The sequence below is a fragment of the Protomyctophum bolini genome, assembly GCF_963924005.1.
Source record: "Protomyctophum bolini genome assembly, chromosome: 13".
Classification (NCBI taxonomy): Eukaryota; Metazoa; Chordata; class Actinopteri; order Myctophiformes; family Myctophidae; genus Protomyctophum; species Protomyctophum bolini.
Genome location: NC_137874.1, coordinates 11,564,697 through 11,591,709, shown reverse-complemented (window position 1 = coordinate 11,591,709; position 27,013 = coordinate 11,564,697).

Sequence of the window (27,013 nt, the reverse complement as noted above, 5' to 3'; positions counted from 1 at the left end):
TGGTAGCATACAGTATGTCAGAGTTGTTAGACCCTTCAGGGTGCCATGGTGGGTCTCATGGGTGAATCCACATGGTTTACTCATGATTAAAGAGTTTAAAATGTATGAAAAGGTGTTTAGAGTATAATATCTGCCAGATTTGATAGTTTTTTTATTTGAAGCCTTGAAATGAAATGAGTCCTCCTGAGCAGAAACTGCATTTTCTCTTAATGTTCATGTTTTTTCCATCAGGTATTTGTGGTGAGTCCACAAGATGAATAGAAGGGGCAGTTATACATTTGTCTAGTAACCCTTCCTCAAGACAGCTGAATGAACAAAGCTTGAGTGTTCTACTGAATCATATCAGAATAAATAATGTTTTGAGTGTGCTTTGACAGGCATTTACATCTTTATATATTTCCCCCGTCTCCTCTCTAGCCCTGGGTAGTCAAAGAATGCTCAACACTACAATGTAAATCAGTGTCACCCATGAAACAACTTTGTCCTGTCAGCAAAGCTTGGTCTACTTGGATGAGCACATTATGTTCATGAAGTCCTGCTTGATCTTTGTCTTTGATCACTGTCCCTCGGGCTAAACTGGGATTTTTTCTTTTTTTCTTTGTGAGGCCCCCTATCTTCTGAAGCGTTGGCCTTGGGCATTGGCTTAGCTATTGCCAACCTATTAATTTGACATTTTATAAATGACTGGACCTGTTAATGTGTTTTGAAATAAGTTGCTTTTGCATGTAGAAAGTATAAAGCATTGCATTAGTGCTGTCTTGGTCCATCCGTCAGCCAATCATGTTGGGCTGCATGTACAGTACTTGAACACTATTGGCTAGATTGCCATGGAATTTGCTGTGTACCTTCATGATCCCCATAACCCCTTGGTGACCCCAATGCCCCTTTTCTCTATCGCCACCTTTAGGCCAACATTTCAAATTGCACACACTTTAGCTGAAAAGGCCATAATCTAAATAGGAAGATTCCAGGATGACCCCTATTGGACCGCAATGGAAACAAGCCGTAAGCTTTTTTTTGCGTCGTCCTTTTGATTGCGCTCGGTCAGATGGACATGTGACATATGTTTTATTTCATGATCAATCATGATCAATAAATCAATCAGTGATGGGTGTCCCCATAGTTTCCCCTCTATTACCAGCCTTTGGCCAAATTCCAGTTGTACAGTGTCAGTATGTAAGGAACAGCACAGCCTGTAGGCTCTATAGGGGCTGCTAGCAGGGCTTTTAGACTTTCAGTGTGGTTATAATACAACATTTGGAGTATTGCAAATGTTGTATTGTAAATGACAGGTTTGCAAAGGAATATGAAAGTGTGTGTGTGTGTGTGTGTGTGTGTGTGTGCGCGCGCGAGTGTGTTTGTTTGTGTCCATCACTTCATTAATGAGCACCTTCCAGGCAGGTCGCAGTGAGGACTGGTGCGCTCCTTTCCGCAGCGATGACTAATGTGATGGCAGCCTCAGTCTAATTATAAATATCTATATAAACATTCCTCCCACAGCCTGCGCCTCCAAAGCTAATTTCTTGCAATTTTGTGTGTCTGACACAGGCATACTCCACTCTCAAAATATGAATATTAAAAAAAAGATGTCAGCTGAGTTCTAATATGCCTCCAGCTCCAACACATCAGCCATAGTTCTCCCTGACCCTGACCCCTAAAAAAATACTTCTTCCAAGAACTCATGACATAGAAGTCGCTGTGTGTGTGTGTGTGTGTGTGTGTGTGTGTGTGTGAGCATGCGTGCGTGTGTGTGAGAGAGACAGTGTGCACGCGCGTGCGATTATGTACTGCAGTGGTGTACAGATAGTAGAATTCCTGCTGTACTGTAATCCTCAGAAAACAGATAAAGCCAGTTTAAGGAGATTAACAGATGTTTCCTGCTCACTTTATTCTTTTTATACCAGTCATTTTGTTTTTGTAGTGGAGATGCAAGGAAGAGTAACAGGAACTTAAAATAAAACATTGGTTGGAGAAAAATAAATAAAATAGATTACTGTAAGGATAAAGGGGTAGTGTAGTACCCTAGTGTAGTAGTTAGAGGCGACTGTGGATCAGGAGGTAGAGCAGGTTGTCCAATGATCCATGGGTCGGCGGTTCAAATCCCGGTTCCTCCTGTCTACATCTACATGTTGAAGTGTCCTTGGGCAAGACACTGAACCCCAAATTGCTCCCGATGTGCTGGTTGGTACGTTGCATGGCTTCCACCACATGAATGTGTGTGTGAATGGGTGAATGTTAAGGCACTATGTAAAGCGTCTTGGATGAAGGTGCTATATAAATGCACCATTTACCATTTATGTGGAAGGTTGTGGGTTCGAACCCTGCCTTGGGTCAACGTCAGCAAGTGCATGCACCATGCGGTCGCACCGGGTTCCTAACACCACATCAAATGTGTTCAGATATGAGCCAAGTCTCCTCCTGAGGAGCCCCTTCTGAAGCCTTTCCTGGACATGTATGATGTAAGGATATTAAAACAAAACAAACATCCTGTAGGGTGTTTCATCAACCACTGGAGGGAGACACAGGACACATAATAGTGGTGGAAAATAAAATGAGTAGCCTGAGCAAACTTCCTCTGCCCTGTCATGTTTTTCATCATTCCTCCAAAAGAAAGATGAAATTATGCCTTTTCCATTCATTGAAAAACATTGCAATCTTGTTTTTTTCCCATTATTTTTCAGCACCGTTTCCTGTTTACCCCCTCAGGCCCCCATCACAGTTGTCTCTCGGGTGTCAGTTTTCATCCTCGCCTGCCTTTTGAAATGGCTCGGAGGAGAGTGACCAAAGCAGGTGTCTTCACATTATTGGGGCGGCATGGCTCCGGAGGTAGAGTGGCCGATAACACACACTCGACACTAACTCCCCCAGAGTTAGTGTCGAAGTGTCCTTGAGCAAGACAATTGCTTCTACATCTCGATCTTGCTAGTCTCTCCCTTCGTGCCCTTCGTGGCTGAAGTATAGTAGGCCCAACTATCAGTATCACAAAGACCAGGTCCTAATATTTGTCTTACTGTAGCTGCCATGGCATGACTGATACAGTAAAAGCAACACATCAGGCCATAGGCATGCATCTCTATTCTCCATCTTATGGCACCAGTTTAGGCCTAACATCCTCATAGTTAATTTAACTCTGAAGTGTACAACTCCATATATGGAGATGTCCAGGGGCCCTGTCCAGAGTCCGGGCAGAGGCTTTTGTGCTGGTTCTGGACAACCGGCGATCTGACAGACGCACCGGGCACTGCACTCCCTGTGGTGGTGTAGAACGCGTGTGTCGAATTTGACACACGAACGGTTCTCAAGTTATGTGGATTACAGACTTATGTACACACAGAGACATGGTGCATTTATATTTGGATATCAAGTCAACACAAAGTCAACCCCATAATTTGAGCAGATATTGAGCAGCTCTTGGAACCTGCCGCAACTAGGTGAAAGTATGTTAAAAGACTACATTTTTTAATTTAAATCTGGCAATTTCAGATCATCAGAGAAACAACCTTTTTTTTTAAAATGAAACAAGAAATTGGTAGGCATGTTTTGCAACCATGATGTTTTCACAAAAGGAACATAAAATGTTTGTGTGGTTTGTATAGGTTTGTACATGGTACCTCGGTGATCAGACCAGCACCACCTTTGTCTAGGTAGAGCCTGCAGAACCATTGCAGCTCGTATCCACCACTCCTGAATGAAGTGTCTGGTGCTGGGAGTCTGGTGCAACGCACAGGTCCTGGACCTGGTGAAAGCAGGAGTGGACCTGGTGAGACGTAGGAGGGGCCCAGACAGGAGTCAGTTATGTGAAATTGCAAGGCATAAAATTAGGTGAAATAGCAAGTCATACAAAGTGCTTTTTATAAGACAAAACAGGTATTTATTTTAAAATAAATAATCAAAAGCAATGATAGAAAAATAAAAGATTTAGTGCAAACAAACGTCAAATAAAGGTTAATATATATATACAGTATATTTCCCTCTCATCATTAGCAATAAAAAAAAGTCCATCAGGAATATCATATGCTATTGTATAGGAACATCTTTCTATCTTTCTGTTAAATAGTGTCATATATTGTAGAAACATTTATGCCAAGCAATGTTCAATAAACTCAATCATCAGGAGTATCCTTCAATATACTCCTGTTCATCAGGAGTATTATATTGTGTAGGAACATTTATCTGCATGTTCAAGAAACTTTTGTTATCTTTCTGCTCAGCCAAGGTTTCGCAACCCCTCAGGACACTTATATGTTACAAATCGTAGGACTTGCACGAACCCCCAGTCACAGGCTTTCTGGCAGTAGTAGATTCTGTCAAATGGCTTTCTTTAATAGGCATCACATCCTGAAGCCTAATTTATTCTCAGCAGTACAACGGTGACGCTGGCTGACGATAACTAATTTTAAAATATGTCAGTTCAGTGACCTTGTCTTGCAATGAGTATATAAATGAATAGAATCTGCATGAGACCAAAAGCATTATATTCCACTGATAGGTGGCAGTATTGTTCCACAGGAGCAGCATGTATTCTCAACAGAAAACACTTCAGAGTCTAGCATATCTAAAATACTAATAGATGTAGAGGAGCAATCACCCAGCAATTTCTGGAAACACAAATCATATCTTTCATCAGCTCAATGGTCTTTCTCCCTCTGTGATTCCCTATTAATGTAGCTTAACACCTTTCCAATTGTTTAAAATTGAAATGCATGGGTCGACGTTTCATTTAATTTCAGAGAGAATGAAGTACTTAGACTTTTCATCTTTTGATACACAGTAGACTAAAATCCTCAGTGGTGATTTAGCGAGTGGGTCCATTTGGTTCCATTTGTATTCACTTTGGAGTTAAATCAACACTGAGGATTTCTTCCCAAGAAAATGGTTTTCCAATGCGACCTGGTGGGTTGGTGGCTAGGGTACTAACTTACTTTACTTCCTGGTATTGGTTACATTTCCAGGTGTAACTGAAGGAACCTACAGAGTGATTACATTTGACATTGAAAAAGGAGAGAGGAAAGTATTCTCTCCCATACGATTTATTTTGTTCTCTTTGATTAAAAAAATATAAAAGTCCTTGGACAAAAATGTTATTTGAAAAATGCTGTATAACTTGATTATTGATGCCCTTAAATAAAGAATATAAAAAAAGAAAAAGGAGAGAGTACATCCGCACACTGTTTTAAAAGTTCATAAAGTAATTTATTGATAACAGAACGGACAAAAAAATACAATGTTTCGGCATAACAGGCCTAACCAGTATTGCCAACTCCTTACTCCCCATCCCAGTAACGGAAGTAGCTAGTGGCTCTCCCAGAAGTCGATAGAAGTCGCTAGGGGCGGGGTATCGATGCATATTATTATTATTTTTTTTTATCAGGTATTTCACTTGTGGATGATTTCCTCGTATGAAAGGAAGTTTGACCCCAATGGAAACGCGACAAAGAGATTAAACATCATCTTAGCAAACTTTGCAAACTGTTAATAAAGATGGATGGATATGGATGGATGCCTTGTGTAGCCTCGGCCGGGAGGCGAACCAGGGTTCCCCATTCCAAAGACACAGTACGTTATCAGTCAACTAAAGAGCTAATGAGCTAGGCTCGACTGACTGGGGGGACCTGTCAGTCGACGGAGCTGTCGACTACCTACGTTAAGGTCTGTGCCGCCCGGAAACATACTTGTAGAGGTTACCCATATCCCACCCGCTGCCTTTGGAGGGGCTAAGCCTTCATCAGAGGGCTCTAAAGCCTCCCCCTTGCCCCCCCTGTCAGAATCAGCCACATTTGACATTGGCCAGTTCCACTGCAATACCACCAATCACAGTACAACCCTCTGTTTTAATCAAACTCAGAAGCGTGTTCCATTCGGTTCCAATTGTACATTTCGGGAGTTAAATGAACAGTAAAGACTTGACTGTGTACCGCACAGAAAGAGTGACCTCACTTGATTTCAGCCCTGTTAATGATTCATAGCTTGACTTCTCTTTTCAGGATGTTGCTGAGGCTCTGTCAAGACTTACATTCATGACGCAGAGGTGACAAATGACTGGTACCATCGGGACTAGAAAAGAAATGTATGGCCTGGGATATAAGGAGCTTTGGTAAAATAATTCTCCAAACCTCATTATGTCATACGAAACTCAAGGATTCACCCTGTGATACCCAGTGATGGGGGGGGGAAGAGCGTACATCTTTATGTGATTTGGTGTCCTCCCATACACACCTTTGCAGTGTCATGGCAACTTGATCCTCTGCTGCTACACTGCAATAACCATGACAACCAAACTTTCAGGCAGAGCTATACAATGTCATGAATTCTTGGAAGGAGTCGTTTTTAGGGGCCAGGGAGGCTACACGGCTGATGTGTTGGAGCTGGAAGCATTATTAGAACTCAGCCATCACTTTTTTGAAATGCCAAGAAATTATTTTTTTAAGGCGCAGGCTGTGGGAGGAATGTTTATAGATATTTATAATTAGACTGAGGCTGCCATCGCATTAGTCATCGCTGTGGAAATCACTGCGACCTGCCTGGAAGGTGCTCATTAATGAAGTGATGGACGCACACACGTACGCACGCACACACGCACACACCATCTCTATACTTTATTTACTCTATCAGTTCAAATAATGGTTTGAACCATCCTGGCTTAAATAATACAAATAAAAAATAACAATAAATAGATATAGAGCTTATAGATTAGCTATTTTCAAATGATGCATATACAGTAGGCGGGTTAGAGACAGTTGTTAAACTGATTCTGATAACTAGAAATGCCATTAAATGGGGGTCCGTATAGACTAATGCATGTCAAACTGGGGGTCCTTGAAATTAAATGGGTTGAGAATCACTGCTAGAGCCATAAACATCTTCTCTTATGGGGGTCCCTGGCATATTTTCAAATGGGGGTCCGCGGGTTAATTAGTGTCAATTTGGGGTCCTTGACATGAAAAAGTTTGGGAACCACTGATCTAGCTAGCCTATAATTTTGCTGGGGACACCATTAACCCCCCCAGGACCTGCGGGTCTCCAGACCCCCACTTTGAGAACCACTTTTTTAAACCATTGCATATTTGAAACTTTGAAACATGGACATCATCTAAACTTTTTTTTAATATATATTCAAATTGAAATACCAATTTACAAATAGACACTGTGTAAACAAGAAAGGACTTCCTGTGTGCGCGCCATCAGTGAGAAAATCATTTGCGCTTTTTAGACGCAAATTAATTTTAAATAGCCTACATTTGTTGCTGCTGTGCTGTTTGACCATGGCAACAGAGAAGTTGGACTGGCTGAACACACGTAGGCCTACCGTAGGCCGCCTACGGTTGGCTAAACGTGTGTGAGCAGGATCCTGTCAAGGGTTCATTCCCATCCCCACACAGCTGAGCTGAACCTCGACAGTCGACAATAACAAGTTAACCAAAGCAAATAAACGGGGAAAAACACGCTAAAATGGTGAGTGATGAGTTAATGTCAATTATTATAGTTCACACGTTATTAGAGCTTGCGTAGACTAGTACGGGAATGTTAGCCATGGTTCACATGACGCTCGACATGTTTCAGGGCTAGGAAAATGTAGTGGTGGCATTTTGTTACTTATAAATTGGATTAGCCTTACCTTTTGTGCTCTCCAATGAATGGACCTTTCACAGACGTTTCATAGCAAGTAAAGTAGACACTACTAGTGCTAGGCTAAGGCTACGTGTATTAAACTTTATTAGCTGCAGCTGGTGTTGCTGTGGTAAAGAGAAGCTATCAAGCAATGAAGTAAACTACATGGCAAACGATGGGAATGTTGTCGGCATGCCATTGTTGTGTACTGTACAGACTACACAGCAACCGCGCCTCCTCTACGTACCAGTTGTTGTGGTGAAAGTTATGAGTAAGTTATTTTAATGAGGTAAATTATCACACAACAATAAGTTAAGTTAAGGCCTTTGTGGCACAGGTAAATGGTATGCCTGCTGGTGCTGTCCTGCTGGTGTTGTGATTCATGAATGGATATTATGAGGCATAGTAATTGCTGTGTCCATATTCTATACTACTTGTTACAGTAAATTGTTTAACAATGTTAACATTTCCCAACTTCTATAGATTTCACAGTAGATGATATCATGTGAAGTGAAGTGATGCCCCACTATGGTCACTGTGTTTTCATTTTGCTGACTGACATCTAATTTCTTGTTAAACATGGGTCCCTCTTTTTCTTTTTTTCAACAATGTATTTATTTTCCTTTTTTACACACACAACTGACAATACAAACATACAAAAAACATTACAAGACAATTACTGGTATAAAGAAAGCAAAACAACAAAAAACAAAACAACAACAGCACTACTCCTCTTCCATTAAATGTGACAAATTATTGTTCTTTATGTAACTTATAAAACGTCCCCACACCTCCTGAAACTTTTCTTGTTTGTCCTTAAGAATGTATGCAATCTTTTCCAAAGGTAAACATAAACATAATTCCTTGAACCACTGTGTAATACTTGGTTTGTCAATGCTATCATTCTCTTAGCTTGTAAAAGACATATATCTATAAACATTTGTTCATTACTCTTTATCTTGTGTCCCTCTGGGTATAGACCGAGCAGGAACCCCAAAACTCCATCCATTTTGGACAGGACCATAGACAGTGGAAGTGGAACAATGTGCCTCTATCTTCACCGCATCTGGTACATACATCTGGAATATTACAATTATACTTATTGAGTTTAACTGGTGTGATGTACACTCTCATAAGCCAATTGTATTGTAGAAGTTTTAGACGAGTATTACCAGTCTGGGATTGAGCTTGTGCACAAGCCGTACTCCATTGTTCCACTGTTAAATCCTCCTGGATATCTGTTCTCCAGGCATTAAGTCTATCTTCCGAGGATTCCGGAGAAAAGTCAACCAATAGAGCATAGAAATCTGATATGATCCCCCTTCCGAATGGGTCATTAACCAAAGCTTTCTCCAGCACAGACGTGGATGGGGCCAGCATGGATTGCCCCAGATTAGTTCTAATAAAATCCCTCAGTTGCAGATATTTAAAGAAGTGTTTGCGAGGGATATCATATTTAACGACAAGTTCCTCGAACGAGAGCATGCTCCCCCGACCCCTCTCAAATACATCCCTTAATTGACCTATTCCCCTATCAGCCCATAATTTAAACCCCCCATCAGCTCTACCTGGCACAAATTGATTATTACCCCATATTGGGCTGAAGCGAGAGAGACGTGGATGTTCTCCCAAATATATATTGACCTCATGCCAGACTTCAATCATTGTTTTAACTATAGGATTGCTTGTAATTCTTTTTAGGTATCTGAGTAAATAGGTCCCTCTTTTTCTGAATCATATTAAATCATGATGTAGTGAAGTATTGCATTGATGACATAAGGTCTAAAGGTAGTGGGTCTGGCCGTGAGACTATGATCAGACGCATTTCTCAATTCCAATAACTTTATTAACAGAATATTCCATGCTGTGGAAGTCGGGAGAGGTCAGGGAAGGACTAGCCCTGTCACATTTACATTTTCTTGAAAGTATACACTTATTAAATATATCTGTGATTTATGTGTAGGCCTATGCTTGAGTTATTTGTCACATCTGCCCTGTGCAATTTGTGATAATTAAGCCTAAAAAAAACCCAAAACTAAATGAAAACTGTATTTTATTTATTATTTATGTGACAATGAATCATCATCGACTTATATTTATAATCCTGACAGCCCTACAGAGGTACTGGAGGAGGTCGGGCGGCACAGAGAGCAGAGTTTGCCAACGTGGAACAGTACAGTGGACTGGCTGGAATCACCAGGCTGGAACCCAGGCTGACAGTACAGTGGACTGGCTGGAATCATCAGGCTGTCGATCCCTAGAAGGCAGCAGCTACTGTAACTCAGGTAGGGTCTTTCTGTCCCTGCCCGGCCGGACTGGTCAAAGGTGAAGGATGGCTTGTAGATCGGCTATCTCTGGTGCATGACACCTGCACACAACTAAGTATTATAACGCTGGCTTTGGGGCAGTCTGTGTTTCCCAAAGGTTTTCGCTCAAGACAAAAGAGAAATGTTGACTGTTTGTCTCCAGGACCCAATATATTTCTCTAATCTCTATTAACCAATGAAGCCCTAGTTAATAGTGAAAGTAGCTGATCTAAAAGCTTGTAGACTGTGACCTTGTAGATCTGCTATTTTCACAATTTCTTGTTTAGAGAGAGCGAGAGAGAGAGAGAGACATAATTCCCCACGACCCATACAAATGGGTCCGCGACCCACAAAGGGGTCCCGACCCACTGTTTGGTGCTTTAGAGACTACGGGACATCCCCCTACAACCATGTTCAGGATGTGCCATAATGTGTACTGTACATTATATGTTAACAGTTGCCTCTGCTCTGAGCCCATTAAAACATTTAAAAGGCTTCCACCACCACCACCATTAAATATTAATGAATGAGCCAAAGCTTTCAACATAAAACTGGTCAAATTGAAGAAAGACATCACCTCTATGAAGCATTGCATCTGCATTACTTATAGCACTGAAGGGAGTTGTGAGACATTCATTTTCCTCTACGGACCTTCCGCTGTATGGTTGGTGGCAAAGATGTTCACAGTACTCTGGGTGCGTTGGACGAAAGCACATCTGTAGAACACCAAATGGCAGATGGTGTGTGTGTGTGTGTGTGTGTGTGTGTGCGTGCTGCCACTGCCGCAGGGCAGTATACTACTATACCATTAATATTTAAATATGGTAGGGATGCACGATAATGATTTTTTGAAACCGATAAATAACGTCATGCTTCTCAATCTTAACCGATAATGAAAATATAGACATGTACATAAAAAAAGACATACTAGTGACTGAGTACATTTATGTATAATATACCTATGACACGAATATATATCCAATATCGGAGCTATTAATAATGTTATCGAGCAGATAATTATTATGTCATAATTCCTGATATCGGATAACGGACTGTTATTCGGAGACGAATAACGGTCTAAGTCCATCATTTATTCTGACACCTCTGCGAAAAGGCCTAGCTGTCTTGACAACTAATCCATCATTTATACAGTGTGGATTTAGACTGTTATTCGTCTCAACTTCTCACTTATCGGCAACTTCTCGATTGTGCATCCCTAAAATATGGTGATTATTGTGCCCACATGGACGTGGTGTGGTCCTAAAGCTGTTCTCATGTTAAACCTGTGTTAATGAGAACGTAAAATACTTTAAGCTTTGCTGGGGATGCTCTGGTCAACCAGCAAGTTGTTTATGGATATGAGATTTCCGACTGTAGAAAAAACCCCTCCCATGAATTTTGATCATACTAGTAGTAGCTCTTATCATAGAGACATTTGATTTGTGGTTTGATTTTGTGTTAATTGTTTTTACGCCCTCACGCTCGTAGCATGTATCAACCATCGTTCCCCTGAACTCGGAATGCATTTGTACTTTATCTTCAGTCTTTGTTTTGCCATTTAGGTGTCTTGCTCAGGAACACTTACGCCGTGTAACCACACCAAAGGGTCAAGGCGGTTTTAGCGTTGTGACTGCGGTGTGATATGTCTTGTTGCACGTTGACCCACGCTGACCCTAGTGATTCAACGCATGGAATTCAATGGCCCAAACCACACCAAAGGGTCGAGACGGTTTTAGCGTTAACTCCTTGCAACCGTTTGGACCCAAGGAGTTGCATGATGACCCTTTGGTGTGGTTAGGGCTTAAGACCCATAGATCAGTTGACCCGGTGACTTTCTGATTCCCAGACAGCCTCTGTGCTCACTGCTCACTAAGCAACGGCTGCCCCATGTCAGTGCTAAATCTAACAAATTCACTAATACTTTTATTATTACTGCTGCTGTGTTGCTTACTTCACAGTGTACTACTGTATAAAATCCCAAACCACGTGTGGTTGACCTTACCTTGTCCCGACCCGACCCTTTGGTGCGGTTTGGGCTTTAAGCCATATAGCCATGGCTTATGCAGCCTGGCTGCCATTTTATCCTTCTGGAGCTTTTAACCTGTACCAGAAAACGAGTTTCGTGCCCCACTGACTTATACTTTGTTGTACGATATATGGTGTCTAGTCTCTCGAGCCAAAGATATCAGATTGTGATAAGTTGTTGACATGTAGATCTGCTACATTGGACACAAGGCACTGTGGTACATTGGAGTATAAATTCTTAAATGTGTCGACTGAGGGTGACGTTGCAGTGAAAACCCTCCCGAGTCCTGGCTAATAACCACATCAGGGCTCTGCAGACCAAAGAGAAAAATAACGGCATCTTCACAAGACATCATGCATTATTCAGCAATGCTGGCTCTAAACTGTGTTTCATGTCGGTGCAAAACTCACAGTTCCTGTATACACTTGTTTGATGATTTATTCACTGGGTGTCGGGCCGGTTAGCTATGCACATTTTCGATAACCTGTGAAAATGGGCTGTGTGTGGAGGTTGTAGAATTGTTGCAAGAGGGAAGACTATGTGTGTGTGACCTTGGCGCAGACAACACATTGCCTCAATGTGTAAAGCCATAAATCGCAGTAAATGGAATACCAAAGTGGAATAAATCCCGTAAAGCGTGTAGACTGCCAAATTAAGTTGAATGTTGATATTCAGCTGTCCTTGGAGACTCACAAATATTAGTACAAATACTTTTAAAACAACATTGTTACACATTAACCATAATATCCCATCATGTTTGACTTCTTTAAATAAATTGCGTATTAGAACTCCTTACATTGCATGATCATCACCATAAACATCCCTCCTTTCTTCTCCATCCCTCTCTCTGTGGCCCAAAAGGGTTAGAATCTTCTTGCCAGCCTGCCCCCAGATAACCTCGTATTTTAACCCGGAACTATTCTTAGTACCAGAATAGCTGTCGTGGAACTCTGAACAGCATCCAGGGACTATTTGTACAGAAGTAATATCAGCCAGGATATTCATCTTTTTTAATTATGTAACTTCATTTCTCATTACTCTTAATAAGAATGTTCTTTTCAGACAATAAATGAAGAGCAGACAGTATTGAATGCCACTGCCTTGTTTGCATGGCATTCAATACTGTTCATGCACTTCCTCTGCATTGTAATCAGTATTCGACTGACATGTTTGTCTGCTGTCAGAGTCAGACTGCCATTTGTTATTTAATCTATGATGAGTTTGCCACAGCAGCAATTTTCGCAATTATTTTATAGAACAGTGGCTGAAAATATAGAAAAATGAAAAATGACCCAGCTGGGAAGGACTCTAAAATAGAACAGAAAAAGAAGAAAAAGACCCACTATTGTTGAAATCATTACCCAGAGATTTTATTATATAACTTCAGGTAGAGGGTGCATTTCTCATTACTCTTAATAAATATTATTTTCAGGCAAAAAATTAGGAGCCAGGACTGCCTTGTTTGCTGGGGCATTCAATACTGTTTATGCACTTGCGTGGCATTGTAATCAGTATTCAATGACATTTGTGTTTGTCTGCTCTCTGACTGCCATTCGGACTGCTGTTGCGTCTGTGATGAGTGTTTGCCACAGCAGTGATTTCTCCAATTATTTTTGATCGAACAGTGGCTGAAAATATTGAAAAATGACAAATGTCCTAGCTGGGCAGGACGCTGAGGGATGACGAAAGAATGAAAGAAAATAAGAGTTTAGTAATCATTAACCAGTGGCACCATCATTAAAGGATGTAGTTGTTACGTCCCCACCAAAGAGGTCCAGGTGTTATTTTGTGCAAAAGCTCCTATTGGGTATTTCCCCTACCATAAGCCCTAAATGAATTGCATTGAATTGAATGGGAATTGAATGGGGCTATGGGTTGTGCTAATTCGCTTATTACCATCGCTCATAATTATATATTTTTTGTATATATCCTCTCTTCATAATGTAAATAATATCCCAAGTGGCACACTTTACTACTTATTTCGATGGAAATAAGCGAATTAGCACAACACCCCATAGCCCCATTCAATTCCCATTCAATGCAATTCATTGAGGGCTTATGGTAGGGGAAATAGCCAATAAGGAGTTTTTGCACAAAACACCTGGACCTCTTTGGTGGGGACGTAACGACTACAAAGAAAGGTAAGGAAGCCTTCTAGCATGGAATTCTCCTTTAAGTAGGGGAACCATAAGTAAGCAATACAGCATTTGAAAAAGTGTCTGAGTATGAATCAAGAGGACAGTCTTATAACAACAGAAAAAGACTGAGACCTGAATGGAGTGTGCGTGCACTGCGTGCGTGCGTGCGCCACCTCCTGTTGAGCAAGGCACTGTACTGTACGGCCAAATGCTTCAATGGTCAAACACAGTGACCAAAAGTGTTAAAGAGGTAAAGGGTGTGTAGTACGCATAAGGATGCTGAGCAAAGGTCTACGCAGATATCGGGATGTATTAAAAACACAGCAAGACATCCCACTTTGAATTGTTCACCCACAACTCTGGGGTGAACGAAATGTAATTCAAACCGAGGAGTGCCAGACCAATTTGCCCAGGGCTATTTATTTTTTAGCTGTGGCAGATTTGTCTTGTAGACTACATTTTCCATGCTGGTTCATTACTATGAATGAATAGGCTGCTACGGGTGCTTTCGGATATAGTGTGCTGGTCCATTGGAGAGCGTTACATTTGTGGTAGGCAGACGGCTCATAATCATACATATTACATACACTGAGCCTTTCTTTTGGGAAGAAACAAAATGGATATTATTCCATTACATTTGTGACGTCCGTCAACCTAACAGGGGAATTTAAAGATGGGATTAACGGCACAGCCGAAGTGAATAAACTGGGTATTGTAATGGACTAATAGTGGGTATAGAAAAGAAAAACATGCTGATCTCATTTAATTCTGGTGATGATGCACAAGCTGTCCCAGGACAAATGGCACCTCCCCTAATGTACCTGCAGGACTTGAGCCAGCATTACAGTATATGAGGTCTTTGTTTGGGAATATAATAGCACCATTTATTTTTGCAACGAGGACTCAGTTTATGGGAGGGGCCTCATTTTACAAATGCCCAAAATCTTGAACTAATACCGATACTAAAACCGATACATCCCAAATTTGAATCAGACATTGAGGGGCCCCCAAACAACACAGAGCCAAAAGTAATTTCACTACCCAACAGGAGGCACAACAAATGCTATACATATCATTGTCTGTTACAGAAATGTGATGCCCTCGGCCGAGTCGGCCCCCACTACCAAGTTAGGTTTAAATGGTCTTGCAAGTCATGATGATCACCAGGTTTTTGCCAAACCATACCGTTTTTCCTGTAATTGCCTTAAAAAAAATGTGTTCTTACAAATGACGCCATATAACATTCTACCCCTACTGCTAAAGTCTTGAGCATGGCCTCACTGATGGGCCCCAAGGTTCCGACAACTTACCTTGACAAGGAAGTTAAGGAACAAATTGAGAGTACAATCTGCCACAGAGCTAATGTCACTGGCTCTGTCCACTGACAAAATCACACCGCAGCCTGGCCCAGCTGTGAGTGTGCAGGTGCACCAAGAAAAAACTCAATAAGCCAATGAACCTTTGTGCCATCTTTCTCCCAGTCAGAGGCAGACAGAATTTAAACTGAGCTGGCAACCTACTTGTTTTTCCCTGACACAGACCCAGACTCTAATCCACTTGTGGTAGAAGTGCCACAAAGCAAGCTTCTCCAAGACTAATCTTTTTTTCTTGCTGTTTTGTGTTAAAAGTACTTCTCTCTTCTTGGAAAACCCCTAGTTTAGCACATATGCTACTTTTCTTTTTGTTTTCTTATCGCTCCACGTATCCTATTGTCTATCTGGCCACTTACTACACCATATGCAGTTTGTTCTGGATAAGAACATCTTCTAAATTCCTCAATTGTAAAAAAAGGAAGGAAGGTAGAAGACAAAGTTATCTACTTCAAATGAGAATAATAATAGGTTTTTAATGTGATATTGTAATTTCATAGCCCATCATATCATTCAAAAAGGAATTAATAGAATGTGAACTCTCAGTTACTTTTTCAAACGAAAATAATGATTTACATGTTGAATTGAATGGGAAGTGATACCAACCGTGCTCAGAATTTCAAGAGAGGAAGGATCAGAGAGGGCCTTTGCCTTTCATATGGTAACAGGCTTTCATATACAGTGAACCTGCATTAGACTCCATATGCTACACTCTGCCTCTGCTTCACTTTGATACGGTGTCCTCATCTCAATTGATATTTCATTTCGGGGGTGGGGGTTCTGCACTGGATCTGTTTAACTTTGTAATGACTGTCTTTGTTCACTTACAATTTCTCTCCAGTGCATTTTCTTTAGATAGATGCGTGTGTCATAGACTTCATTCGTACTTGGCATCTCTCACCGCATCCGGAAAACTCGTTGGCCTTCCTCTTCTCCTATTGCCTTAATTGCAGCATCCTTCATCCTTCATCCCTCCTCTGCACATGTCCAAATCATAATCATCTCAACCTCACCTCTCTTATTTTACACCCCTTTTACTCACTCACTCACTCACTCACTCACTCACTCACTCACTCACTCACTCACTCACTCACATACAGATGGATCACATGCTGTACCATAAAACTATAAGCCAATGTGTCTGAACAGTTACAGAGCACACACACAGGCACACTTACATCCTGCTCCATGCAAACGTCAGTGAAAATTGATACAGAAACACAACATAATTTCATCTCTCTCTGTCTTTCATCCATTGGAGCTGCTCTCGAATCTATAAACATTTCTAGACTACAAATTTCAAGAGCATGCTGATGATTTCAGCCTTGTATTGATCCAGGAGATATTTAATCTTGCAATACCAGACAATTTGAGTTCTCCACCTACCAGCCATCTGCTGAATTATAAATAGGGGTACGGTGCAACAGTTAATTGGACTCATTGAGTTGAATAAAATTACAGAACAGCGGAGAGTACAGCCACGAACAAACTGACGCTACTGCTTTTGAAACTATTGCTTTAGTGATATGACAATGTGATTAACATTATTATGTTTGTTTGTTTTGCACTGTGGAGGCTTCTGTAGACCTGAGTCATTATTGTGGTACGTTCATGTTGTTTATATTACAACACATATTTATTACAGCAGCTTAAATTTACACACAGCAGCTTAAATTTACACAGAATGTGTTCTTTACCAAGCCTGACATTAAGACCTGACAAACAATTCAACCTAGCGGCTTCTGTTTTAAATGCCAAGGTTTATGTTCCAGTGTCCATTTATGGACTGCTTATTCAAAAATCTCTGCAAATTGCATTTGTTTTTATGCTTCCTTCGCGGTTGGTATTATTGGTTTTGTTCGGTATGAAATAAATATTGGTCTCACAAAGATTTCAGTTGGGCTTGATAGATGTTTGGGTGCTTGCGCCGTGTGGAACCCTGACTTGTGAATCTAGGAAATATTAGACAGTGTCTGTGTATTTCCGTCTAGAATTTGGAGTAGGATCATCAATATGGGTGTCAGTGGCTGGCACCTCATAGCACCTCGTTGAATAAACATGCCATGAGATTCGATTTCTCCAAGAGGTCTGATTTCTAACAAAGACCTAAATAAGGGCCAGCTGTCTGACCACATTTTCTTTTTTATCAAACAACTTTCATATCCCTCTTTAATATTCAAATCAACTTTCTTATCAAATAGCTGTAATTAAAAGGTACAGTAGGCCTACTTTCCAAAGTCACCAGTGCAGTAAGGATAGCTTTTTTTAAAAAATTGTAATGTGTCCTTCTGGTGTAAAACCAAGGGTTAAAAGAGTAAAGGTGGTTGCACACCGGCCGCGTTTTTCGGAAAACCGATGGAGAAACGCTGCTTAAAAATCCGAATTCGCGCTCTGTGTGTGGGGACCTTAATTGAGTGAGCGGTAATACATAAGCTTGTTAGAGGCTGCACATCTGAATCATCATTTAACTCCTCACCACAAAGCTGACATAAATCTAATTATCGTTATTGGTCTAATTTGTTTAGCTGGTTGTACAGTAAAAGTGTGCATTTTCCAAACAATTAAACAAAAGTTATTTTCTTCAACTGCAGGAGCCATTTAACCAAAGTAGAGGACAAAATTACACAACTAATTAAAAGTAATTGAGCATCCTGTAATTAACACCAAGACAAACGAGCATGTCGGCTCCACTGTAATTCAGCATTTAACCATATTAGCTTTTTAATCCATCCATTTGATAACTCTTCTGGAGAACTCTGGAGAATGTTCTGAGAGGCAACAAAAAGCACTGTGGATCGGGATGGATAGATGTTCACTTCCACTATTTCAAACAATTTTCACGCCTGGTATTCCACCCCGTTTGGGACGTTTTGGGAAATGTGCCAATGGAGGTTGGATGCTGAGGACAATCAAACACAGTAATTAAAGCTGAAGAAGGCAGAGAATGACAGAGAAGGAAGGACGATACTCGGGGAAACAACGCCTATAACCCAGACAGCTGCATCATAATATTACAACTATATTTGTATAGCACCTTTCATGACATGAAATGCAGCTCAAAGTGCTTTACAGAGCAATGGAGAAAAAAATAATGAAAAGCAAGGCATAAACATTAAAAAACAAGAGCAGTAATGCAATACAGTGAGGACATGAATAACTACATTTAATTTAAAGATCAATTAAAAGCAAGCGTGTAGAAGTGGATAATGACCAGACGTCCCAGTTTGGCCAGGATTGTCATGTTTTGCACGTCCAGCCTCATCCTTCTCTCTCTGACCTTGTCTGTGACCCGTGGCAGGTCGCAGTAGAGGTCCACATTTCTGCGGTCCCCCCATGTGACACCTAGTGCCATTCGTAGCATTCTTGTGTAGACGCCGCCTAGGGCCCTTCTCTGCTGTGCTGTGAGTGTCTCAGCCCCATACAGAACCCCAAGTACAGAACAAAGAATGTTTGTTTTTGCCATTTTTGTTGAAGAGTCTGAGCAATTATGTTTTAGTTTATGCCAGTATTATTATTTTTTGCTAAGACTGGATAGTTTAAACTAGCCTAGGCAGGCCTAAAGTTCAATGGATTGTTCAAAGACTGAGCTTAAATCAGAATTTGCTATTATTATTAGTATTTATATATTGAAGTATTAATTTTAATTAAAACAAGAATGACTCATAACTGCCAGGTGCAGCAAGTCGCCATTTTTTCACCCAGTGTCAATTATACTAATCCTGGGCGCTACACTTCCTCTGCCAACCTGGGGGGGGGGGGGGGGCAGCGGACTGATGCTTCCTTCTATGCATGACGAGTCCAAGCTTCTGCTTCTTTTCACCTGACGGGGGAGAGTTTCCCCGGCCGGACATAGCGTGTGGAAGGAACACGTTATTCCGTTCATTTCCCCTCCATCAGGTGCCCCGGCTCGCCAGGGGGAGGTAGTTTAGAGGCCAGGATTAGCGTCTCCTATCCTACCCCGGTGACAGAACAAGACGCGCTACACATCTACTTAGGTTCGGTAGCGGTTACCTTTGAATAACTGTGTTAATATTGGTTTGAACAGATTGACCGTATTTTATTGCCTCAGCAAAAGCAGTCAATGAACGCAATAACAAAATATAGCCTACAGTTTCAGCTGCAGTAAGAAAAATAATAAAGAGAGCTCTAAAAAATATAAAATAAAGTGTCTTTAGGGTGTAAAACCCTGTTTTGCAATTACCTTTGAAGTGTAACTTGAAGTTGTTTTAGGCATTTTCTAACTAACAAAGACAATACAAAAACAATACTTCAAAAATATTTTATTACAGCTTTCTTGACTGCACAACAGCTGTACTGTTTAATCAATCAAGTTGCTGAATAGAAAACTCTGTAAACAAGGCAGGCAAAGTGCTTTGAAAAATCTATTCAATCAAACACAAAAGTCCTGCTGACTAGGCAAACAAAGTGTGGATATAAAATGTGTCATTGACTCATCTGCAAACTGAAGTAGCAGCAAAATAATACCATTGTGTCTTTAAACCAAGCATGTCGCAACCAAGGATGTCACAGCAATAATGAAGTAATCTCAATTAAAGAAAAGTGCATTCTGTGAACACTGGACATTCGCTTTGTGGTCTACAGACACACAAATCATGTTTCATGATGTACAATTCATAGTTTATTCAAAGTGAGGAAAGTTAGCATGTCCAGGTGCTCTGGTGTGACTGGGTGAGGGCTTGCTGTGCAGTGCAGACTATGTTCTGCCTTGTGAAGCACTTTGGTACAATGAGAGTTGTTTTTAAGTGTGCTATATAAATACATTTGATTTGATTTTGATTTGATTTGGTTACTAGGTCGTTTATAGCTCCACTAACGAATGTAAGCCAGGATGCTTTGCAGGCAGCTGGCAAAAAAATGTAGTACTTTTACTACCACTGACAAAGCAAAGTAGAAAAGTGTAGCCGAGTGTGGCTGCAGCCGTTGTGACATGTGTTCGATAACGTGCATGTCTGACACTCATGGTGTGGGCTCTAGCTTTTGTTTTAGAGAGCACTGCACTATATTCCCAGGTGAGCCAATGGGGTGCGCCAATGCCCATATGGAAAAATAATTACTAAATTTGTATATGTTTTACATGAAACTTGTAGTTAATATATATGACAGTCAAAGCAGATATAAGATCCATAGCATTTTTTTGTAAAGTGAAACTTATATAATTTTGTCATTTATATGAACTATATAAAACAGTCAAAGCACATATAAGATCCATAGTATTTTTTTGTAAAGTGAAACTTATATAATTTTGTCATTTATAGGAACTATATAAAACAGTCAAAGCACATATAAGATCCATAGTATTTTTTTGTAAAGTGAAACTTATATAATTTTGTCATTTATAGGAACTATATATAACAGTCAAAGCACATATAAGAGCCATAGTAAGTTTTTGTAAAGTGAAACTTATATAATTTTGTCATTTATAGGAACTATATATAACAGTCAAAGCACATATAAGAGCCATAGTAAGTTTTTGTAAAGTGAAACCTATATAATTTTGTAACTTATAAGAACTATATGTGACGGTAAATCCACATACAATATTCTTAGTAAATTAGTATAAATTGAAATATATATGAACTTATAAATAATTACTGCAGTAAATCCACATACAAAATCCTTAGTAATTGTGTGTTGTCAAACTTGTAGAGTTGGGCAAACATCAGTGAAACCAAAATCTGATAGGATATTGTATAGAAACCATACAATACAGGCCATGTATGTCACAGAAATTAAACAAAACCTATCTTACAATGAAATAACATGAGATGACAAAATAATGAGTTGTATTCCCTTTTACATTTTATGACTCCTACATTATTTAAGATCCCCCCACCCAGTGCCCCCTCAGCCAGTGTCCTCCCCAGCCAGTGACCCCCCAATGTGACACCCCCCACCCAGTGCCCCCCAGCCAGTGACCCCCCAGTGTGACACCCCCCACCCAGTGCCCCCCAGCCAGTGTCCGCCCCACCCAATGCCCCCCCCCCAGCCAGTGTCCTCCCCAGTGTGATGCCCCCCCCAGCCAGTGTCCTCCCCAGTGTGATGCCCCCCCCAGCCAGTGTCCTCCCCAGTGTGATGCCCCCCCAGCCAGTGTCCTCCCCAGTGTGATGCCCCCCCCCCCAGCCAGTGTCACCACCAATGTCCCCCCCATGTCCCTCCCAATGCATTTTATTTTATACTGCTATGGTAACTTATAAGAATCTTCTAAAAAAAACAAAAAACATAAAGAGAGCATATCAAACACTTCACATATGTCAGGATGTGTCTGGGTAGCTCAGTCGGTAGAGCTCTCGCCTTAAGACCACAAGTTCGTGGGTTCGATCCTGGGCACTGGCAACTCAGCGTATGAGTAGCACAGCTTGGGTGCGGCAAGTGATGCGGGAAGAATTGGGAGTTGATGGTATAGTAGGTGCAGTGCTCTATCTCAGCAACTATCTCCCAGGGGTCTATAGCGCATATGTTTTTTATACCTATCATACACTTCACATATAAAAACTTATATATAGTCATAGATAAAACATATGTTTTTTTTATAACTATAAGGTATAATGTATTGGCTGACATATAACAATGTTATAAAAATCATATAAAAAAGCATACTTTTCTTGTAAATTAAATGGTTACAAACTATAAAATTCATACTATAATGGTATTTTTTTTATATATGGAAAGGATATATTTCATATAATTTAAAACTACAAACATTGTATGGAACATGTAAGGAAAATACAGTTTGCCATGTACTTACCTCATAGATCACATACATGTTGTTTACTTGATTCATACATGATTCACTTTATTGTCTTATATGAGGATTGTATGAAAGGTGCCACTTTCAAGAGTTCACATATAAAATCTAGTATGTACTTTACATGACATACATGTAAATGACATACATAAAAAATGTAAATTCTTACTATTGGAGGCAACAGGACAACATATATGTTTCTTCTACTTTTTTTTCCATATGGGTGATCATTACCTAGGAGGAAATAGGCCTGTGGCAGAGCAACTTTAGGATTGTGTCGATTTAAATACTTTTGAGAGACTATACTTAACGGTCTGTAACCTATTGCCGTCTCGATGGAGCTATTTAATGGAGCTGTGTGTGTGTGTTTCCACGCCCCCCTGGCGAATGGTGTGGGAGGGAATAAAAGACAAGCTAAGGTACAACTTTGTTTGCTTTTTAGATTGTGATGAATTCCCCGCAGCCTAATTAGGCTGTTCTCCTCTGACGGGTCACTGGTCTCTAAATACAATAGGTATCCTTAATAGGATTTGTTAAATGGACAGAGTACTTTATATTGTTGCTGTGTGGGCGGAAACTGTGTCCCTGACTGTGTTCCAATAGATTCAACGTCATTATTATTTAGTCTGAAACTCTTTAGTCTGACATTTTCATTGGGTAAATAATAAAACGCAGACAAACCGAACCACTTTCAACCTGGTGTCCCTATTTTGGGGAATAGGCAAAAAGTTTCAAAATCTTTCCAAAAATGGCTAGCTCACACTGTGATGCCTTGTGAGCTTGTAGATCATCAATTTTCACTTTTTTGGAAATTAAGTTATTATTGATGGTCCCGTTTTGGGCCCAGGGCGACGCCAAATTGATGTTTTTTTAGGTCTGAAAAAGCAGAAGATTTGGGAAGCTCTGGACTAAATAATGAAGTTATTTAGTCCAGAGGTCGTGGACAGGTTTAGTCCCAAACTTGGAGCTCCACATGAGTCACCTCAGGACCACACCGCACTACTCACTGCTATCTACCCAGCAGGAGGGGGTGTGTGTGTGTTTGTTTTTTTTTTAATGGAAGGAGCATAAACGCCCACAAGTCTATTTGGTTTATGATTTGACATTAATCATGGCGTTGATTTAGTCTGCCCCCCACACACACGTGTTATTATGAAACCATTTGTATCTGCCTCGATGAACAATTAACCTTCAGCAGAACAAATACAATGAGGCCAAATTGGTTGCATGACACACACACACACACACACACACACACACACACACACACACACACACACACACACACACACACACACACACACACACACACACACACACACACACACACACACACACGCACACACACACACACACAAACACACATTATATTTATTGTGATGCTAAATCAGCTGTGCGCTCAAATCTGGGAATATTTTACTTTCTTCAGGGTGACATTATCCACAAATCCACAGAGGAAAATCGGGGGTTTTATCTAATTGAATTTATAGCTGTGATAAACAGTTTTGTACTTTTTGTTTTGCCTCAACAGTGTTTTCATTTTTTAAGCCCAGTTTTCCTCTCCTTTGCTACACACGGTCGGCCTGAGGCAGCATAATACCCATGGCCACTCTTCCACCCAATAAATAGACTCATTTATTTTATTTTAACTCATCTCTAGGCATTCAAAGGTAAGGTGGTGTATAGAATTTAAAACGGGGAAGCAATTATACTGCATCATGGGGAAAGGAAGGCCAGGTAGAGATCATGTGCTCAATGTTAACGCTGCGATCCACAATATTCATGTAACCTACCCAACGTCTCAATAGAAGAGCAGGGAGACCAATTACATCCACTGCAGTTGTGTTGGTTATATTGTATTAACATACAGTACATTCTCTGAGTAACCAATGGATGGATGAATCGATTAGGTTTTACATAGAAAAGAAAGGAAATGTGTGATTCGTCATTCACTATTTATTTTACATACATTATCATGTCTTTTTAAGAGAGAGATGCATACATTTAAACGCACAAAACGGCCGTGTGTAAAAATAAATACATTCATAAAACCAATTGTGTCTGTCCCGGAAAACAACTGACCTTCAGTAGAATGAATGGACTGTGCGGCGCAGGTTGGGGAACTCCTGCTGTTCCTTATTAGTTCCATAATATGCGCACGTGTTGCTCGGATATGGATCCGTGCCACAGTTTTGTGTAGACATTATGGTGGGTGTTGTCGAACAAGATTGAGTTTGCTCCCTTATTTATCCCACGTAAGGGGCCGATGGTGTCCATGGACATGCACGATTACACAGTGAAATCCCAGCGCTAAAACTGCAATCAGGCACTTCATATCCTACTGGTCTGGCTTGCAGCATTAATTTTAAACCCCCTTAATGCGTCCATTTGATGCCATCTTCGTCGTTGCATAAACACTAAGGATTTTACTGTGAGTGTACATTGTCGTTGCTTGCATTTATGCTGCACAGAGTCCCATTGTTGTGTGTGAGTGAATGAATGAATGAATGAATGCATGAATGAGTGTTCGCGAGGCATCCGTGCAGAATGCCTCGCGTGGCGTGAGAACGAGAAGAGGTCAGCGGTGTTAATGGTGGTCGACCAGCATCACACCTTTAGGCGATGTGCACACAAACACAAGCAGCTGTAAAGCCGTGTGTCGTAATAGTAGGGCAACCATACAAATACTGTATAATTGGTGTTTTTATTCCTGCAATATTTTTTTGCTGTGCTCTCCAGGGACCTCTTCCCACGTCTGCGGCACTTTTTTGAATGAAGCAGAGACATTTTTAATTTACATTTTAAAATAGTGGCCTGTTAAATCAGCTTTTTTTTTTGTTAAAGACCAGGGTTGTTATTCAGGAGTTGTCGATTCTACAGTATACTGGTCCATCTGAAAAAACACCCCATACAATATTGCAGATGTGACTTATATGCAGCATTCAATTTCATTGGCCTTCGCGTCCGTCCAATCAGCAATAAGTCACACATGTGCTACAATATTTGTGTTGTTAAAATGTTTCAAATATTCAAATTCTTTCAAACTGAGAGATTTGCAAGCTCACAACTCATCTCATTGTGATGCATTGGAGCGTTCTTGATATCGGAAGGTCGCTAGTTCGTATCCCCGGACCGGCACGTTAAAATTACCACCGCTGAAGTGCCCTTGGACAAGGCATTGAACCCCTACCATGAAATGTTCTATGAGCAGGCCCTGGCTGTAAACAAGTTCTTGAGCTTAGTCCAGTTACCCTGGGTAAACATAGTACCTTTCCTTTCATTGTGATAGAGCTGTAGCCCATGTACAGTAAAGGGTTCAAGTGGTTAAACATATTTTCATGCTATACTAACACATTTTGCCAGGGACCCCCTGGAACTTCCTTAAGGACCCCTGGTGGTTCCCAGGCCCCACTTTGAGAACCACTGATCTTACACGAGTGCTGACCTTATCTGAGACGGATGTATGGCTCTTGCCATATTTACACTTAAGGCTCATTCATAGTCTGGATTTTCGGTGGTGAAGGTGACCACCGCTCCGGTGGTGAGGTGACCACCGGAGCTGAAATAACGTTGAGCGGTGGTGAGTAAAAACAGAGAGAAGGGCTGGAGCGGTGGCGGTGGTTTGCTCTTCACCGCGGCTCAGTGACGTCATGTTGTAGTTCGGTGGTCACCTCACCACCGAAAATACAGACTATGTATGAGCCTTTAGGAGAGATATGAGGGTATCCCTACATTGAGGAAGCTGTCATCGTCCAGTTCTGGTGATAGTGAAGCAGATCAAGTAGCTGCCATTCTCACTCGCAAGGTGTCATAACCATTGTTGACCCGGTTGAAATTCACTCTTTTCTCTGTCTCGGTATCGCTATAAGTATTAATTATAGTCTTTTTTAATCACATTTCATTTAGTTTTAGTCATATTTTAATCATCTGAAAAGTTTTTGTTTTAGTGTAGTTTTAGTCGACTAAATGTACAGTTGTTTCTGTCGACAAAAATGTATTTTAGATCTTACACTTGGTTGCATGCTGAAAATAGCCGATCAACAAGCTTACGACGCTTGTAGCTACTTTCAGTGTGCAACACCACCCGAGCGCAACCAAACATCAAATGACTTGTCTTTTAAGTTGTCATAGTCGACAAACACTGATCGGTATGCGACTCGAGGGGTGTGACGTTCAGCTTCTGTTGACTCAAACCTAAATTGTTTCCAGTGTTTTTAATGGCCTTTCCAATGGTTCACACACTTCCTCTCAACCCCCAAGGTGTCAGTTGTCCCCCTTCCAATTCGTCAAATACTGTTTCTTGGTCAAGTGACGCGCCTCAGGGGGGGAATTCGGAATCGGAATTATCACATTTAGATTGTCTTATCGGGGACACCTGCTACCAACAGACCATAAAGCAGCTTTTATACTCTGTCATGTGACGGTGTTGATTGTCGATAAGAGCTAGAAGCTCATCTCTCTCTCATATCTGTCTCTCCCTCTTATACACAACCACATTCGGATACATGTTTATTGTTTAAGGGACGTCAAACATGGCCACCACTTGCATGTCCACCAAAGACTGTGGTAGAATTGTCGCATAAGGAGTTTATCCAGATGCGAGGGAAGCAAAACACAGTTGTGTTGTCATCCAGATCCCTGCCCACAATGTTGTTAGAGCCCAGTGGGGCTGTATACCGTTTCATTTGCCAGGGCAGTTTTCCATGGCGATGCTACAGTATATGGTACAGTATAGGCTACAGTATGTTATTGGATGTCAACCCAGCTTGGCAGAACAGCGGTTCAGCTATGAATAGCCA